The sequence below is a fragment of the Peromyscus maniculatus genome, chromosome 3, assembly GCF_049852395.1.
Source record: "Peromyscus maniculatus bairdii isolate BWxNUB_F1_BW_parent chromosome 3, HU_Pman_BW_mat_3.1, whole genome shotgun sequence".
Classification (NCBI taxonomy): Eukaryota; Metazoa; Chordata; class Mammalia; order Rodentia; family Cricetidae; genus Peromyscus; species Peromyscus maniculatus.
Genome location: NC_134854.1, coordinates 65313703 through 65329288, shown reverse-complemented (window position 1 = coordinate 65329288; position 15586 = coordinate 65313703). Strand labels below are relative to the sequence as shown.

Below are 15586 nucleotides of genomic sequence, written 5' to 3'. Positions count from 1 at the left end.
TAGGCTGCTGGATGCCAATCTCTGTTTCTGTTGCATGCTTTCTTCTACCTCACCCTCGAGACCCCCCTGCCTCATACCCTCAGATGCTGAAGCACTGACACCTGTCTCTCTCGTCTCTCTTAGTATAACTGGAAATAAACCTAGAGAGCTGTGGAGTTACTAGGAGTCAGTGCTTAGCCCCTCAGTTGACATCCTGTATCTGAGGCTGGGATTGGATGGCTACAGAGACTAAGGAAATATGGTCATGACACTTCATCTTTGTCCCATTTTAGTGGTCTTTGGTCTAGTGAGAATGATGTGAAACACAAAATTCCATCAGATGTAATAGGAAAGAGAGTAGCAGCACAGAGCCGGGCTGATTGGAATGGACTTAGTCACAGCCTGGAAGACATGGTGAGGTTAGCAGAGTTTTAAAGATGAGAGTATGCTGAACTAGAGTAAAGACGCTATTGCTGAAGACACTATACCCTTTTGTGGGAGGACATAGAGAAACAAGCTGGAACTTACCTGAAAATGTTTTCATAGTTCTGGAAGGTGCTTAGACAAGCTGCTGGAGAACAGACATCAATGGTATCTCTGCAATGACCCCTGCCTGCTACAGTACTGACCTGCCAGGCAAGATACGCCCACTTGGCATGAAGTCTAAGGCTGCATACAACTGCTATTGGATTCATTTTGAGGCCTGCTCCACAGGAGGGAATTCTGCAGACCTGGTCAAAAGCCCATGGCTTGGGAGGTCACAGGTCCTAGGGAGGAGCCTACTACTGTTGTTTTGCTAAATGACATGTCAAACTGTCCTTTAAATGTTTATACTGCTAGATTAATGCTGCCCTCAACCTTGGCCAGAGAAGCGTTTCTCTGCAATGATCAGAAGTTAATGCAGAGACTCGTAACTGGTCAAAGTGCTGAGTATATGTGACTGACTAATGAGTACTCAGACCTTAAACTGGACATTTACATCAACCCCTGACCTGAACCAACAGGTCATTCTTCAGTGACGGAATCCTAAGTGGAAGACCAGGAGATGAGAAGATAAAGAAGATAAAAAAAAAAAGGTGTGGTCAGGAGGTCTTACACAAGCTATGTTTTATGCCAAGCAAGTTTATTAGCAAGCAAAGCATCTTATATACTGTTCTCAGGGGGAAATTGAGCTAAGGTCAGCATGGAGCTAAGTAAACAATATTGGCAAAGAGAACACAGGACACCCCAGGCACAGCTGCCTTAGGACTGATAACCACAGCCCTTAAAAGGGGAAATCCGAGTTCCTAGGAGCCGAAACCTTAACTCCTTCAAGGCTCTGGCCCTAGCCCCTGAGTAGACCTCACCAAGTCTGTCCCTAGACAAGGACACAGAACTAGTCTCCCCTTTGTCTGTTTACAGGGCCTCTGACAAAGCCGTGGGTACATCTGGCTCCTAAAGAATCCTCTCTTCAAGGCTCAGGGAACACCTCCGAGGATGAGCCGAAGAAAGGTGAGAGCTGGAGAATGGGGAGGAGTGCTGTGACTGTCTTCTGCGGACATGACTGTCTTCTGCGGACATGACTGTCTTCTGCGGACATGACTGTCTTCTGCGGACATGACTGTCTTCTGCGGACGTGACTGTCTTCTGCGGACATGACTGTCTTCTGCGGACATGACTGTCTTCTGCGGACATGACTGTCTTCTGCGGACATGACTGCTGCACCATGAGCTCGCTACAGCGTTGGCACCTGTATAAATCAAGTCAGCAAGGTCAGTCATCAGGCAGCACCGATGGACTCGGCAGGTTATTAACAACGAAATGAGAGAACATGGGCGTAGGGAGGAGGATGCCGTGACAGTTACCAAAGATTGTAAGAAAAACAAGATAAGAGGCCAATCTCACTTATTGAACATGGTTTTTTTCCTAAACCATAAATAAAAAATTTAATAAATCAAATTCAGCATTGTATTTAAAAAAAGAATAACAGGTAATAACCAAGCTAACTATGTGAGGAATGCAAGGTTGGCCTCACCTTATGAAGCTCTGCCTTCATGCTGTGTTAGCTCATAGTATAGAGCAAGTGACTTTGATGCACACAGCCAGGCCCTCAGCACATTTCTGGGCATGAAGGCCAAATGCCAACTTTAGTATTTTATGCCTGAAGTATGTTCAGGTTGCAGTACATGCAACATGCTAACAACATCAAGGAAGCAGCGCTCTGTCCCATGAACAGCCTCGACAAATACTGTTTGGAGGTGGTGGTTAAACATACCAGCTCCCTTTGAAGGTGGGTGACCTGAGGTCTTCTATATGTGTTCAGACTTGGTATAAAGCCCTGGTTGCATATGGTAGATGAATGTTTCATCTCCCACCTATATTTGCCTTTCTTCCTTTCCCAGCCTAAGTTAGCCATCCTCTACCAGTGTTTCCTAGACTTTTCTGCAAAGCAAAATTACTTGCTTTCAAATTCTAGTTTAAAGGTCTCCTTGTAGAGAAATCCAAACTAATATTCCAGATTAAGAAGAAAATGTGATTATAAAATAAAAACTTCCAGCCAGCTGTACCATGCACCATGATTTATTTATTCTAAAGTACAGTGAGTAAGGGGCTGTAAGCTCATTCGAGGACAGGCTAAGGATCCAGCGGAGGAGAAAAGCCATGTACGACAGACAGCCCCATGTACAGACACTTTCTCTACATGGAATAGGGCTTTGTCCACCACCAACTTCTGGGTCACATGTGTTAGTCTGGTAATATTTCCTGGTCCTAGTGACTGTTGGTCCATCAGTGGTTTGGGGATTCCAAAGTCTACATTCAACTGTTTATTGGAGGAGTTTATTCTTCATTGTCTTCTGTCTGTATTAACTGAGTGAGAAGTGATCATCTTTCAGTCCAGCCTGTAGTTCAGCAGCAAGTTCCCTGGAAAGCCGGGACTGACTTTGTCATCACATCTGACACTCCAGTCCTGTGGAATTTCTGTTGGTAGGTCACACCATGATTGTAGATGTAACCAACCGTCTTATTAAATAAGAAACACAGAAACAATGTAAAAGAGACAGCCAAGAGGTCAGAGCTCAGAGCTAAAATCTCACCCTTCCTCCTGCTGTGTCCCAGCTTCTCGGAAAAAAAGAGCTATTTCCTGTGTGTAAATCGTTTCCAAGTCATTCTGCCTTCTCATTGGTTGTAAACCCAAACACGTGACTGCCTCGTCACTGTCTGTATGTACAGCCCTCTAGGTCTTAAAGGCATATGTCTCCAATGCTGGCTGTATCCCTGAACACACAGAGATCTATGGGATTAAAGGCGTGTGCCACCACTGCCATGCTCTTTCTATGGCTCTAATAGCTCTGACCCCCAGGCAACTTTATTTATTAACATACAATCAAAATCACATTTCAGTACAATTAGAATACCACCACACATGATGGACTCCAGCTTGACTCTGAGGGTCACTTTAGTCAGTGTCAGTCCCTCTCCAGGACTGTCTAACCCTGGGGACTGAAGGCCGGGAGAACAGAGGCTGTAGGGTGTCTAAGGAAGGAAGCCTGAGGCTTTTTATTCAGGAGAGTGATGTGTTTTCTCTGACTTCAGCCTAGACTTCCCAAATGATGATGCATAGGGTGCAAGTGATGTGGGTGTAACTCTGAAGTGAAGGATATTAATTAAGCTGTATATTAATAACAGGGGGTATAGCTCAGGGGTAGAGCATTTGACTGCAGATCAAGAGGTCCCTGGTTCAAATCCAGGTGCCCCCTACGCACACCTGGTTTTTGACTTCTTCTTCCTTACTATACAACAGAGTTAAAAATTATTTTCTTAGAAACAGCAAATATTAAGGATTTATTAATGTGGTTTGCCAGCCCAAATAAATTATGATTAATCAAAGTATTTATAAAAATTCCATTTCCCAGGCCTCACCTCAAACAATTAGAACACCCTGGGTGGAGCTGGGGTACCTTAAGAACTTCCTAGTGGTTTCTAGAACCAGCTGAGATGAGAAACAGCCTTACAGAGCTTCCTGGAAGCCTCCTCAGCCCAGGCTGCCTCAGCGTGGCTCTGTCCGTGCAGTTCTGTGCTCCGGACCTTCACTCATCTATAAGCATCTGTGTGTGAAACGTGGATGTGTGAAATGCCTGTAACTGGACCACACCAGCACTTTTAAGAGACAGACAAATCTTTTTCAGCACTTTTTAGTTTCTTTAACCTTTTTTCTTCTCTATCCAAGAATTCTCCCAGGAAGGAATAAGGTTGGTCTTCTGATCCCTGCCACTAAGATCTATGGCTCAGAAAGATAGCTCAAATCCAGGGGTGGGGTGTTGCAGAGGGTGAACTAGCAAGTCAGTAAGGGGGAAGTCAAGTTACGTACTGTGTTTAGTGCAACAGATGAAGGTAATGCCATGTGTTAATCAAACTTTGGAAGGAAAATTCTGCAGAAAAAAAATGGAAAAATCACATAGACTATCTCAAAACTAAAAACATGGTTACTTTTTAGGTTTTAGAGAACAAATAGCTTTTTGATAGAAACTCTTAGAACCCACTGTGGATACAGATAGGAGAATATAGTTCAGAAGTTCAACTCATGGCTTTTATTATACCTCATGTGAATTGTCTTTGATGGTCTTTAAAAATAAGTGCCTAGAACACATGTCATGATTCATTGGATTTGTATAAAAAGCAGGAGTTCTTATCTTGTATCGTCAAACATGGGTTCTTGTAATAAAGCCATTTGGGATACAATAATGTTTTGGTTTCTATATTGAATGGCAAAGAAATTACCATGTATGACAGAGCCTGGTTATATCGAATCCCCCTAGATATTTTGTCTACAGCAAGTAGATAATTGGTTTATTGAGGGGACTCAGGTTTTCACTATAGGCTGGAAAGGAGCCTGTCAGATAAACATGTAAACAGTGAGGACTCTGACCTTAATAAAAACAGATCCCTTCTTTACCTTAGGGGAGTATACTCTTCTGCTAACATCCTTCCTGACATCCAGTGACCCCGAGTGTCAGGTAGCATGGGCTGGAACTTACAACCATGTACGATGCAAAATGGCATGGCTGTGTTGAACACCAGTGATGCCCCAACTAGTAACTCCAGCCACACCTGAGGGCTGTAGGACGCTGGGCTGTTGGTACATATAGTGACCATGTGTGCAAAAGAGCAGACTGCAGAGAAGGCCTGGAAACGGTGAGCGTAGCTAAAAACTGACCATGTGCAGAGGCACATTATTGCTTGGGGTGGTGGCTCACTATGAGAACTCAGCTCCCTGCTTTAAAGCTCAGAACAGAAGTTTTCTCCTTCTGCTGCTGAGAAGATTCTGGTTAGCCTCCTTCCTGCTTTTTAAGCATCGCTTGTTTCTGGACTGAGGATCACAAGTCCCTGATTCCAATTCTTATGTTCTCTAGCTACACCTCCTTTTGCCCGTGGAACATTAGAAAAGTTTCCTTTGCCGGCGGTGGTGGCACACGCCTTTAATCCCAGCACTTGGGAAGCAGAGCCAGGAGGATCTCTGTGAGTTCGAGGCCAGCCTGGGCTACCAAGTGAGTTCCAGGAAAGGCTCCAAAGCTACACAGAGAGACCCTGTCTCGGAAAAAAAAAAGAAAGAAAGAAAGACAGGTTTTCTTTTCCCACCTGGGCCCTACATGCTGGGTCTTCCTGCAGGGAAGGATGAAAGGCTGAGTGAGTCAATTTGCCTCACCTTCCTTAGGCCATGTTTGCACTCCAAATGGCCTGCCCATAGTCTAATGTTAGTCCTATTCAGTCATGTCTTACTTTTCTAGGGTAGACAAATCTCTCGTGTGATGTTCCACTCTTATATTGTCCCAAGCCTGTGAAACCTGTCCACATTTTAAGAACCACCAGTGATGGCCCTCTGTGAAAAAAATGACTGCTTACAGCCCCACAATAGGGTAGGCAACAACCTACCCCTCTACCCAGCCCGGTTCTCCTGACTCACATTACATGTGCTGGGTATGATATGCAACATGCAAAGTCAACAGCTTCACATGGAATTCTTCAGTCTTATGAGGCACATTAGAGAGATTCAAATATATTATTTATACTTGAAGATATATTTCCTAGCTTGTTGAAATAATCAAATAAGTCATTGCCCAAAGAATAAAACACAGTTGTTTCCCTGAACATCTCTTGCATATCATGATTCATTATTGGGTTGACCTCAATGACCTCCTTCCCACCATCATTGTCTCAATGGGCAAGACCCCTTTGGAGAATAGTTCTCACTGTGTGTCACACAATCTATGAAGTCTTTGAACTTCACAGTGGCAACCAGAAGGGTCCACATGGAAGAGAGCACTGACCCACTTAAGTGCATCCTGAGGCCGGAGCTCTGGGTGTTATAAAGCCTGTTTTGATGTTGGTCCCTGTTCTCATAGAAAGGCTGAACTGACAGGTCATGAACTCTCCAGTAAAATATCTCCCTTTCAAACCCAGGATCAGAAAATGAGAAAAGCAGAGAGTGAAAGTCAGAAAACAAGTTCTGTGTGGCTGTGCAGCAGGCGAGAGTGAGGTCCAGAGTGGTGTGAAGCTCAGGTGATGTAGAAGGTATTAGGAAGGAAGGAGAGAGGTGGACTCAGTTCTCCAAACTGAGGTGCCCCACAGGACCCAAGGAGGAGGCTGGAGGGCTCTGGGTAGGAAAGGTTTCTAGAAGTCCAGAGATGCTCTATGAAGAAGCACAGGGGAAGTTGAGGGCAGATGGAGACCTGTGTGGATAAAGCCAGTCATATCCAACTAGTGCCCAAGAATTGAGAAGTCATAGTCCACAGTGGGCTTTTGGGTGACCAACACAGGTGACACAGTAGTCACTGGGAAAATCTGCACAGATCAGGGAGAAAGCCTTTGTCTGTATATGAAGCAGCTCCTATTTTGTGACAGTCATCTGGTGGCCCTTCTTGGTATAGTGACATGCTGGTAACACCACCAAACTGCAGAGCCAACAATCCCTCTAAACCGCTATGGACTGGATCCTTTCTGTCTGCAATTGGAGAACAAAGAGGAAAAGAGACAAATCAGGCTCTTTGTCTACTGCCTCAGGACACCTTTCAAAGAGGCCATTTAAGCATAAATGTAGACTCTGGTTATGACTTGGTTGCTAATCAGGTATGTCGCCTTTCAAAGTGAAGTCAATGACTTATTTTTCTCAATCTACATATGGAATGTCACAGATCAAATAATCATCTCTAATCTGTCTGAGTGATCATTAAGCTTGGTAGACATGCAATACCCCTAACTCCCCTTCTCACAGTGTCTATATTATTTTTCAGGTGAGTACCAAGAACTTTTGCTTTTTCCCAGATCTGCCCTGTCCTTTACCTCCAAAGGATCTGTTGAGTTCTTGTATTTGAAGACCTTGTTTAAAGGGTATTTATCTGTAGAATTCCATGATATTTTTTATTATTTTATATGTATGGGTATTTTACCTGCAGAAATGTCTGTGTACAGTGTGAGTCACACTGGGAATCAGTCCCCTTAGACTGGAGTTAGAGATGGTTGTGAGCTGCTGTGTGCTGGCAATTGAACCTGAGTCCTCTGCATTAGTAACAAGTGCTCTCTTAACCACTGAGCCAACTCTCCAGCGCTTGGACTCCAAGATGTTTAATGTACCTGCCTCAACTGGGAACTAGGGCAGGAGGGTGCTAGTCATGAGGCTCTGGCAGTCAGACATGCAGAGATAGGTAAGGACTGGGCCTCACAAAAGGAAGCAGATTGTGTCAGATTATGCACTGGCAAGTGTACATGTCAGATGTCAACAGTAAGGGAGAAGCCATGCAGTTTTAGAATATTTATTATAAATACATAAGCAGGTGGGGGCATAACTCAGGGGTAGAGCATTTGACTGCAGATCAAGAGGTCCCCGGTTCAAATCCGGGTGCCCCCTTGCCTTTTCCTCAACTAACACATTGTTTATAGTCCTGTTTTTTCATCCACATGAATTCAGCATGGGAATTTGGTGAGAGAAGACAACAGTGGCAGATATGATATGTGGATATGTGTGTTTATCAAGGCTGTCCAGAGAGAATAAGTCAGGATGGTGAAGGAAGACAAAGCAGGAATGAGAGACCAAATTTATCTGGGCACCCCCACAGTCTATAGAAGGTGACATTTCCTCTCCCTCAGAGACATGAGTGCTTTTTTCCTCTTAAGACTTCGACTGCAGAGCCTACTAATAATACACCTTACTGAGGGCCATGGGCTTTTCTCAAAGTCTACAGATTGAAATATGGTCGCATCCCCAAAGTGCATGCACATCAAACATACGTATTTGGCCAGACTTCAGGTCTTGACAGCCTCATCAAGTTGATCATGGCAATATCCGGCATAACTGGTAATGCCTTGGCACTAACGGCCTTGCTTGAGGACATGCCATTGGCCAAGGCATTACCTGTTATGCCGGATATTGGGTGGGCTGCACAGATGGTGGGTGGCTTTGAATCATCCTGCAGGGGACAAAGCTCAGGCCATAACAGCAGCGAGTGACTGTGGCTGGTGTTCCCAGTGCAGCTCCAGTGACTCTCTAGCCCAGCAGCCGAAGTCCTGGGTCCCTCGTGTTTCATGAACCTGTGACACCAGGCCTCCCTTTGTGCCACCAGCCACTCACACTCCTGCCAATGACTCTGTTTCCATTAGCCTGAGATGCCTGAATTACTGGCACAGACAAAGGGAGAGCAAAGGCTGAACCTCAGCAGCCAGGCTCCTGTATCGGGGCATCTGCACTTCCTTGGTTTCTTTACACACAAGTGCCTGCCATGGCACACATGTGGTTCTATTAAAGGACAACTTTGCAGAACTCGTCTTGTCCTTCCACCATGTGGGCCCTGGGGATCAAATTCAGGCAATCAGCCTTGACAGCGACAGTCTTTACCCACTGAGCTATCTCGGCAGCTCAATGTTGTTGTTTGTTTATTTTTCATCATACTATCTACGGTGGTTAATATTGACTGTCAATTAGACAGGCTAGGAGACAAGCCTCTTGGCATGCCCATGGAAACTAATTATGGTTAGCCTAGCTCTGGAGTGCCTGTGAGGGACTGTCTAGATTAAATTAGTTGGGGTGGCAATTGTAGGTGGCACCATACCATGGGGCGGGGTCCTGGAGCACCAGCATGTGTCACTCTCCGCTTCCCGACCACAGGTGAGGTGTGGCCTGCTGCCTCCGGCTCCTGCCACTATGCCATAATGGAGTGTTTTCTGGCAAACTGCAACCTGAAATAAACCCTTTCTTCCTTGAGTTAAGTTTTTCAGATATTTGACCAAAGCAACAAGAAAAGCCACTAATATACTGTGGTTTTAAAAGTTAAAATGGAGGTTGAGCAGGATTATGAATGCCTGTAATCCCGGCACTCAGGAGGCTGAGAAAAGAGGAGGGTGAAGAATTCAAGAAAAAGTTGAGCTACATTCTGAGAACCCGTTTCAAAAGTCTAAAGCAAACAAAGTTTAAAAAAAAAAAGACAAAGAGAAAACCAAAATGAGCTCACATTACACGTAGCCACAATGTCCTTTTCTTGTGGAATGCTCTCACTAAAACATCTTTCCTGATAGTGCCTCATGCCTATAAACCCACAAAGCCCAACCTTGGTGATTTACTTCCTGCTGAAGGTTCCCTAGCATCCCCAAACAGTGCCATCAACTGGGGACCAAATATTCAATGAGCCCATTGGGGATTCCCCATTCAAACGGGCGTGGTGTTCCACCAGGAATCATCCGTGCCCAGTATTTGTTTTTCTTTTTAGACCTTGCTCTACTGGGTACACTGTAGTACTTCTTTTCTTCTACTATCTCTTGTTTGTCATGGTAAAACATAGTTTTTAAATCTGAAAAGTTATGACTTAAACATGAATAAGATTTAATGCTTAAACTAAAAGATAGCTGTTTCTTCTCTATCTTATTTGTTTTTTAATACATTGACAATCTCACACATTCACCACCTGTCACCATCTCCCATTTTAGGGTGGGATGGGGAGGTGATGGGTCACAGAAGCCTTCCATGTCCCTATTTCTCAACTGGACATCTGTGGTCATCAATATCACTGCTGAAGTAGCTTCCTAGCTCTTTACAATCAGCAGGAGCACAGATCATGAGCTTCCACATGGTTTCTGGTGACAGCACAGACCACGAACAGGGCCCCCAGCTGCAGTTGGACCATGGACCCAGACAAGGCCCTGGGAGGTAGCCTGGATCATGGACATCAACATGGCCTCAGGCTGCAGCACAGAGCATGGACATCCACATGACCTTTGGTGGTAACACAGGCCATGGACATCAACACAGAATGCGGTCTCAGTGGGACTATGGACCCAGACATGGCCCTCAGTGGCACATGAACCTGGAAATCACCATGGCTTCAGGTGGCAGGGCAGGCCACTCACAATAATTTGGTCCCCAGTGGCAGCACAATCATTCTTAACCCTTCTTTGTCAGCCTGATCTTTGTCTCTCTGCCACACTGAGTGGCAGTTCACAGCTTTACCTGGGTTCCTCACCTCTCCGAGTCCATACTTTGAGCTTTGTGACACTTTCTTCCTTTCTCGGTAGCCAGAAACATCTATATCCTATGTGCTAAGCTTGTGAGTTGAATCAGTCACAGTCAAGAAGGAGACAGAAGGCCAGTCACTAAGCTGGGAGAATTATATTATGAAGGCAGAGTATAAAGATATAAAGAAAATTCTGTGTAAACAGTTCTGTAGAGTGTGAGACTCAAGCAAGGCCAAATGAGAACAGCCAATGTCCAAGCAAAGGTTCAGCCTCCTGGAGAAGGTTTTGTTTGTTGTCAGTCACTGCTTTGGGTTGGTGTACAGAATTCTGGGTTTCACCACACGGCAGTGTCTTCATACATGTGTGTCATTACACTTTGCCCTCATGCCTTCCCTTCCTTTCCCCACCTCCACCCCCTTCCTGCTCAGGTCCCTCTCGTTCCCTAATTACTCCCGGCCCCATTACTCCATTACCCCTCCCATTAAGATCTTCTCCTCCTCTCCCACAATCACTTTTTGAGCTTCATCACACACACACACACACACACACACACACACACACACACACACACACACATCTGTGATTAGAAAGGTGACAAGAGCTTTCTGAATTCACAACCTTGCATGAAGCACACTCAAACCTTACACAGGAAATACTTCTGGGCAGATGCCTGTCCAGTGTTTCCCTGTTCAACTGTGGACAGGCACCACCTCATCACAAACCCCTGTCTTTGATACTTGGATAATTGTTTCAAATAGTGTATGTACCCTCATTTTCCCTTGCTCACCTGAGTGTGCCCTGGGCTGTCAGATTCTGTGTATCCTGGATTCTAATTTCTCTTCTATTTCTGAACAAACTCATTTCTATGTCAACATTTCTGGTTGACAAAGAGCCCAGTCTAGATCATTCTATTCACATCCCAACTGCAGACTCATGGGCCCCATGGCAGATGGGTGTGTTTTGTGACACCAGACTTCCTCATGGCTTGTTGTACAACATCCCTGTGACTAAGACTGCCAAATGCTGAAGTGGGGGTGTGGAGGGGTTCTTGCTGGGACACATCCCAAAATACATGGCTTTCTGTGAAGTGGTGCGTGGTAAGCAATCTGTTCTATCAGCTGCAGGGGTAGAGAGGAAGCTACTGTTGAGGGCAGGAAAACAGCAGCCTGTGAAAGCCTGGAAAGCAGAAAATGTCCTTGATGGTGAGACCTGGGGAGGGGATGTTGGGAAAAAGACTCAGTGCATGAGCTACTTGCTGCAGGCTGCATTTTGGCAAGGGGTCCTAAAAAAGATCTGAGCTCAGATGAGAACTGGCTTGCTTTATAAGCAGAATTCAAAGATGGTATGGATTACTCAGAAATTGCATAGTTGAAAAAATAAAATTGATGTATCCAAAATATCCATATCTGTTTAAGAGGGAGGAAACTTGATGCCTTCCACAGATACAACCTCAGGGAAAAGACCAACTCAACTGTGTGGCTTAAAACCCCTTTTTCAAGACCATGACATCACCAAGGTGGTACCAGCTAGATCCTCTCATTGGACAGGTGTTCCTAGGAAAATAAGGGTATGATCCCATAGGAACTTGATGTGCCCAAATACATACAGCTGAGCCAGGGAAAAGAATATCAAAGAGGAGTGTGGTGATTGTTGTTGGGAATAGAACCAAATGCATAAGCAACCCACTAGTTTCCTGAGAGCCTGTATTAGCCAGGCTTTGTGCTTCTGTGTCCAAATATCCTAGGAAGGCATCTTGAAGGAGGAAGGTTTGCTCTGCTTATGATTCACGGGCTTACTGCTATCATGACTGGAATGGGAAGCATGAACAGAGCAGAACATTTGATATCATGGTGGCCAGAGAACAGGAATACAGGAAGGTGCCAGGGCAAGATATAATGCCCAGGACATGCCCTATGACCTACTTCCTACAGCGTGGTCCCACCACCCATATTTCAGCACCTTCCACTAACTCCATCCTATGGTGAGTTCATGGAGGGGTGAATCCTTCTTTAGGTCAGAGCCACCATGATCTCTGGGGACCGCCTCATGGTCAGCCTCAGAGCTGAATACACTAATGCCCTGGCATTTTCTCCATCCCTTCAAGCTGACAATTAAGATCCACCATCACAGACTGTATTTCCAGAAGTGTGAGCAAACCAGACAGAAGGAATAAGGGCTGCCTTGTTCATGACATTGCACACTGGAGAGACAGGCAAGGTAACTTCTTGGCCATCAGAAATCACATGTTTCTAGTGATCTTTCCAGTCATTTTAAATGCTAGTGGGAAAGGAATGTCTTAAGTCAAGAGTCATGAGGAACAGCAGTGAGGACCACTCCTGGGTAGCAGAGCAAGAGCTAACGAAGGACAATTTCTAATTCTGGGGTGTGTTTTGTTCTGTTACTTTGGGGGTAGTTTGTCATGTGATATGATGGTGAAAAGGCTGGAAATGCTCAAATTGGCATGGACAAGGGGACACTTTAACTAACTGTGGTAGAGAAACATGACTAGTTTTCCTGTATTAGAATTTTTTTTCTTTTGGTCTTTGGCCTAGTATTCACTGTGTACCCAAGGATGACCTTGAACTTCTGATCCTCTTGCCTCTACCTCCTGAGAACTGGAATTTTAGGAAAGCCCCACCACACCAGACTTATGTGGTGTTGGGGGTCCAACTCAGGACTTCACACATTTTAGGCAAGCACTCTACCAATGCATCTACATTTCCAAACATATATTTGAGGTTTATTTTTTAAGTCAGTTTCTTTTTCTTTTTAATTTACTTAAAAGGTTTTTTTTTTCATTTTACATACCAACCACAGTTCTCTCTTCCTGCTCTCCCTCCCCCACCTCTCTCCCCACCGCATCCCCCATCCACTTCTCAGAGAGGATAAGGCCTCCCATGGGGAGTCAACAAAGTCGTTAGCTCTTGCTCTGCTACCCAGGAGTGGTACCCAAGGATGACCTTGAACTTCTGATCCTCTTGCCTCTACCTCCTGAGAACTGGAATTTTAGGAAAGCCTCAGACAGAAGAGGCTGGTTTGGCTGACAGGGAGATCATTTAGAGCTGTTGATTTGGTTAAGACTTGAGTTGTCCCAATGCTCTCATAAATCCACACTGCCATCACTGAAGCTCCACATTCTTAATCATTGCCTTTTTTTCAGCAAGGAAAGTGAAACCATGGAAGCTATCGATGTCCACGATACAGACATCTGTGGAAAACACAGAGGTAGTCATTGACAAAACTGATGGCCTAGATTCATGAAGTGGACAGGACTCAAGGGAACAGGGTGTCAACAAGACACTAGCTGCTCAGTGAAAACAACCTCATCCTTTGGTCCTTGTTATTACTTGAGCTCTACCTCTTTGGGGATGATTCCAAAACCACCCACCTCTGTATGACTTATTCACCACTCAGGGATCACATGGTGGGAAGAACTTAAGACAATTACTTGTTGCACTGGGAAGTTTATGTGGCCCTCTTGGAGAGGCCACCATACATAAATGTTTGGCCCAACACAGCTGTGTTGTCTGTCAAAGCATGTTTTGTTTGTGACCTATATTTTAATCAGTAGACTTTGAGTAAATCCTACTCTCCATAAGATCGACTAGGTAGACGTGGCATGGAAAGTGGGGTCAGCTCCAGCCAGCAGGCTCATCTCAACCTTCAAACTTCAAAGTCAAACTTCATGACTTTCCTCCTTAGGCATCTGCTGGAGTAGGAGACTCATCGATCTTATGGAGAGTAGGATTTACTTAAGAATGTGGAGCTTCAGTGATGGCAGTGTGGATTTATGAGAGCATTGGGACAACTCAAGTCTTAACCAAATCAACAGCTCTAAATGATCTCCCTGTCAGCCAAACCAGCCTCTTCTGTCTGAAAGCCAACCAGATGGGCTGCAGACTTGCTTTGGGAAATGGTCTCACACTTGGAGACCACAGCCAGAGCCAGAGCTCAGTGTTCCAGCTGCATTCTCCTCCAACTTCTATGATCTGCAGCTCTTCCAAAACCATTTTAGCTAGCTAATTGACATCAGTGAATTATAGGCAGCATATGGAGAGGGGGATTTTTACAGATTGTATGAAATTAGAAGAGTATAAATTTAAATAAGTCTAATCAGTTTTATGACTATACGCAATTCGTGTTTAAAATGTCACATCTGGAACAATTTAAAAATCTGGGCCGGGCGGTGGTGGCGCACGCCTTTAATCCCAGCACTCGGGAGGCAGAGCCAGGCGGATCTCTGTGAGTTCGAGGCCAGCCTGGGCTACCAAGTGAGCTCCAGGAAAGGCGCAAAGCTACGCAGAGAAACCCTGTCTCGAAAAACCAAAAAAAAAAAAAAAAAAAAAAAAATCTGTTGTTCAGTGAAGTAAGACAAATCTGGATCCACAGGTGGCCAATTCAAATGTAGCTAAGATATGAGGGACTTCTGTATCATAATATAGATAGACTCCTTAGATTTGGGGATGGGAAGGCCAGGGGATAGATTGTTGATTGTGTCTTGCTCATCTAATCAACAGTAGAGACTCCCTTCAGTCCCCACATTTGAATGATGTCAAAGACTGTATTCTTTGATGACTGAAGGTTGTAAATTTTTAAAAAAATCAATCATAATATCCAGCCATGCTCTATAGATATCCCCATTAGATTTCCCCCCAAAGCCTCCTTCAGCCATTTACCTGACAACTCTGTCCTGAGAGGAGATGCTACATCATGTGGGATGACTAGAGATCTAGTACCTCGTGAAACCTGCTGAGGTCCAGTGCTTTGAGGAACCTCAGAGCATCCCATAAGAAAACCCTGTATTCTGCATTTTCTGTTTCACCACCCCACCCCCCCACCTAGAGTGGATCAGAGAGACTACATTGGCTACTTTTGGATGTTGCTCTTGACTTTACTATCCTTGGGGGCTAATGGGTCTCTGACAGATGAAGATACTGTGTGACATCTCTGACTAGTTTGGTAGTGAACCAATTAAATGAATTCCTTCTTCTGCCAGTATATCTTATCCCCTGAGCAATACACGGCCTGGGACTGTGTCTTAGTTAGGTTTACTACCACTGTGAAGAGACACCATGACTACGGCAACTCTTATAAAAAAAAAAAAAACATTTCATTGAGGGTGGCTCACTTA

General features: G+C 44.8%; 1 protein-coding gene and 2 non-coding genes across 3 annotated transcripts in view; all 3 read left to right on the top strand.

Moving 5' to 3' along the window:
- The window catches only part of Znf746 (zinc finger protein 746), a 279080-nt gene that overhangs the window by 142336 nt on the left and 121158 nt on the right, over nucleotides 1-15586 (top strand). The window lies entirely within an intron of this gene.
- Trnac-gca (transfer RNA cysteine (anticodon GCA)) lies at nucleotides 3645-3716 on the top strand. Its single transcript has one exon. It is a non-coding gene; the product is annotated as a tRNA-Cys (tRNA).
- On the top strand, nucleotides 7790-7861 carry Trnac-gca (transfer RNA cysteine (anticodon GCA)). Its single transcript has one exon. It is a non-coding gene; the product is annotated as a tRNA-Cys (tRNA).